The sequence below is a fragment of the Macadamia integrifolia genome, chromosome 10, assembly GCF_013358625.1.
Source record: "Macadamia integrifolia cultivar HAES 741 chromosome 10, SCU_Mint_v3, whole genome shotgun sequence".
Lineage (NCBI taxonomy): Eukaryota > Viridiplantae > Streptophyta > Magnoliopsida > Proteales > Proteaceae > Macadamia > Macadamia integrifolia.
In genome coordinates this window covers 20,013,888-20,018,250 of record NC_056566.1, presented here as the reverse complement: position 1 = coordinate 20,018,250, position 4,363 = coordinate 20,013,888, and the positions used below count along the sequence as shown (strand labels likewise).

At 38.4% G+C, this 4,363-nt stretch overlaps 1 long non-coding RNA gene across 1 annotated transcript in view; it reads left to right on the top strand.

The window, feature by feature from the left end:
- The window catches only part of LOC122092100, a 2,319-nt gene extending 661 nt beyond the window's left edge, over positions 1 to 1,658 (top strand). Inside the window, exon 2 of the long non-coding RNA XR_006144103.1 lies at positions 650 to 1,658. This is a non-coding gene — a long non-coding RNA (uncharacterized LOC122092100). The remainder of the gene's footprint in view (positions 1 to 649) is intronic.
- Positions 1,659 to 4,363: the final 2,705 nt, after the last annotated feature.

Sequence of the window (4,363 nt, the reverse complement as noted above, 5' to 3'; positions counted from 1 at the left end):
AAAAAAAAAAAAAAAGTGCAACCATTAATACTTGTCAAAGTGTACCCCGATCTTACAGTACGTGGTTGATAATACCCTTGCATTGTTCCCTAATACCCTCCTAATGCCATCCGAGAACCTCAGATTCTTCCTTGTTTGTGCTTGAGGGGGTTGCTTGGCCTTGATGAACTAGAGCCTTAGTTACATGGCCATTGGATTAATCTAATGATATTAAATTAATAAACTCGTGCGTAGCTCTTATCATAATTTTTCTTTGGAGAAAATTGCATTGCCACTCCCTGAACTTTGGTCCTTATTCAACGCCTCCCCCTGGACTTTTCGAAAAGTGAAAGCCACCCCCTAAAAATTCAAAAAATTTCAAATCAGTCCCTGCCGTTAACTGACCGTGTTAAATGAATGAAAACCGGTTAGTTTTTTTATAATATACCCAAAATACCCCCACCTATTGTGAGAGGACAATATTGCCCTCTCTTTTATTTGCATCTTCTAAACTCATCTCCCATCTCTCATCTCACTCCTCTCACTCACTCGATCGGACAAGAAGAAGAAGACGACGGCAGTACGGTAACCTGCAACTCCATCCATCCCTCCGGCGTCCGATTATCTTCCCTCCGGCGTGCGATTCTCTCCCCTCCGAATGGGATGGGAGGTCGAGGATCTCAGGACCAGTCTCTCAAAGGAAGGGATCTATCCGTCTATCTATCGCTGGAGTTGGGAGAAGATTAAATGTAGTTGCAGAGGTGTTGTGGGGGAGAAGATAGTTAAAGTAATATGGCAGGGATGTTACCAGGGGTTGAGCTAGCTCGAAGGAGAAGAATCCATTCTCATCAATTCGATTACGACCGATACTCCCGCTCCTACCCTTTTCTTCCAGAGCGTATCAAACCCTTGTCCCCCGCAACCACCACCACCACCACTGTTACCACAATGGACGCCGCCGCTCTCAAGGCCCACACGAGGCTTGAGGTGCAGCTCCGTTCCAGGTTAATTTGTGGTTCTTTCTTCTCCTTTTCCATATTGTAGCCTATTTCATTTCTTCATTCAGGGCTATGGCTGAGACCCACAGCCAAAAGATGGGAATACAGAGTATGACTCGCCAATCCCACCTGAAAACCAGAAAATCTCTGTTCTTCTCCAACTTGTTTTCAAAATGGATGATAAGCAGAGACTGGTTTAGGGGTTCATAATTACTATTGCGCAGATAATTTAAAGAATAAGATTGTATACGTTGCGTGATACTAAAGCTGCTGTTGTCAAATTTTTGAAAAACAGGTGGATTAAGCATCCTCAAGCTTCCTCTGTTCAAGTAAGAAGTTCCTCTCATGCTTTTCGGTCGAAGCAGATTCAAAGGAGTGAAACAGAGACGAGGGCGAGAGAAACAGAAGTTTACAGGAATAGTCCACAGCTAAGCCGGAGGAATTCACAGAGAGAGGTTTGTGCGATTTGCCTCGATGAACTGCAAGGCCTGCGGGAGATCACCGACCTGCCCTGTTCTCATAAATACCATTCCGATTGCCTTCTTCCATGGCTCGCTTCCCATTCGCATTGCCCCTGTTGTAGATCACTCGTTCAGTCATTATAATTCCATATTCTTTTCATTTCAACAAATAATTACTAATGGAAGAGGGGAAAATAATTCCCCCATTTGATTGATAAGATGGGATCTGTCTCGTGATGCACATGCACTCCTATCCCAATAGGATTTTTTAGTTTAGAATAAGAGGAGATCCAGATAGATAGTAACAGAGGTGAGGGGACGAAACCAGCAGCAAGATCAGGCGGCAAAGTAGCAGAAACAGGAATCTTATAGATCGGTATCGGGGACGGTATGATACCGATACAATACCAATCTAGATCGGAATCTGATACCGATACCGATACCAATACCATGGGTGACGTGCATTCATCTCATGATCTCGTCTTTTCTTTTCGTGCGTTCCAAACAATTTCTTAAAATAATATATTTTCTTGACCTTTAGAGTCTGTTACGTAGGTAAAATTATGTGTCATAATATTGAGAGAGCAAACCTAAGTATCACTTTTGTGTAGGAGAATTTTCAATTTATTACCTACATAGAATTATCATGTATCTGCAATAGAAATTGCTAGAAAATTGGTGGGCTGAGTCATGTCACTTGACATTGTCCTTAAGACTTTAGATGTCGGCCTTTAAGATAAAACAACCCAATGACTCCTCCAGTAATTGTGCACTCGACTATTGAACCCCTTCCAATGCTATAGGGTTGTGCTCAAATTAAAAACAAAATACGTCATTGAAATAGACATGTAAATCAAACAAAACCCAAGAGAGGCAAAAATAGGAATACACACTTGAATGATTCAAGGACTTGTTCTATGTCTTGCAAAAGCTAAAATCTCCCTCTATTTATAAGACAAAAGAGATAAATAATTAAGGGATTTTAAGAAAGATGAATTAAGAAGATACTTTATTGTAAAAGGTTTTAAGACTAAAGGAAAACTGAGACTACATAAATCTTTAGTAACTAAAGAGATAACGAGCCTTAAATAAGAGAATAAAATGTCTCCAAAACTGATTTGACAAGTAAATTATGGGGTATAACACTTGTAAAAGTTATTTTATATGTAAACAACTATTTAAAGCTATTTTGAATCTTCATTTGTTTTAAATAGTTGTTTTAAAACCAACATGTTGCTTTGAAGCCAAATATGAAATTGCAAGATGGAATGAAGCAGTATAGAATGAGCAGACATTTCAACTGTGTCAGAGAAAAATAGCCTGTGGTTATTTTTTAACAAATAATAGTAAGGGTTAATCTTCAATTAACCATGATTCCTTACGTGGAGATCTAACCAAAATTTTCAACCTAATTATCACTGTTCATCTCAATTTATGACATTAATTTACATGACAAAGAAAAAAAAAAGAATAACCCAATGCATGAATCTCCCGCTATTATAGGGTCGAAGAAGGCTAAACATACACAGGCCAAAAATCCAACACCCAAAACCACCAACCATACTGATTGAATACATAAACCGCTACATATAATGAAAAGGAGAGAATGATCAAGTGATCTCAAGCAAAAGAATTAATAAGAAACACTAAGAACATAAATCCTAAATATAGATTTATCATGCAAGTCTTTTGCTTTAATAGCTTATAGATGAGAAAGATGAGAAAGATTCCAAATAGCATGAATGGCCTCAGTGACTAAGAACAAATTGTCATGATCGTGAACGATAAAGCGAATGAATAAAAGTGCAACCATGCCCGAAACGACAACAGGGTCAAGTATTCTCGAGCTTCTTTGATTTGATGACAGGGTTAAGCTTAGCGATGGCCTCCCTCCCCAGCTCCTTAAAATTGAAGGTGCAACTGTGTTTCTCCGGGTACCAGTGCATCCACAAAAGATTGTCTCACATCGGCACTTGAACCCTGTCAACTCAACATGTTTCCAATTCGTCGAGCATCGATTCAACTGTGACACCGCCACCGGTGGTGACAGCTACTCCGATGCTGATGCAACGGTGATGACAATGATGTTGTCTGCTCTGTTAAAGAATTCATCTACAATCATCAAATCTGATCACAATTTAGAAATCACCTCAAAATCCTTCATAGTTGGTCGAAGCTTCTTCTTCCTCTTTTCTTTGCAGGTAGTTGAAGTAGAGATGGAGTTTTAGGTTCAAACAAAGTAAAGTACTTAACCAATTTGAAGGTTTTAAGGTGAAGGATATAATGGTAAGTTTACTTCCCCACAAGGATAATTTGACTATTTAGATAATAGTAGACAGCTGACATCACCACTTAACTATTTAATTCTAACGGAATAGATTTATTAGAAATTTTCTAATGAAAGTAAGGGATATACAAGCTCTTATTTTCATTTTTGGGAGCCACCTCTAATTATGTAGATTTTTATGGGTGGTACAAGAAAATTTCTTTTATGTTTTTGTGTATGCACAATGAGATGGGCATAATAAATGCTCATAAAAAATAATAGAAAACATTCACACTACCTTATAAATCGAAGCGGATGAGAGGAATCTATCTTGCATGAATCCCTTTGTCACAACTTTTTTTATTCGTAGTATCAGATAGGTTTAAATTTGTGTAGGGCCTACAAAGCACAAACCATAGGCCCATAGGTAAAAGGGATAAGGTGGGATGAATGGAGGTTGATCTCTTATGTTTTACGCCAGACATATAGTTGACAGCGCCCATTGAACTACAAGCTCATTTCCAATTTTATTTAAGTTTGGAATATGAAAACATGGGTACTATAGGTTGAGAGGGGGAGGCTTCTTCTTCTTCTTCTTTCTTTCTTTCTTTCTTTTCTTTTTTTTTTCTTTTCTTTTCTTTTCTTTTTTCTTGTTTTTT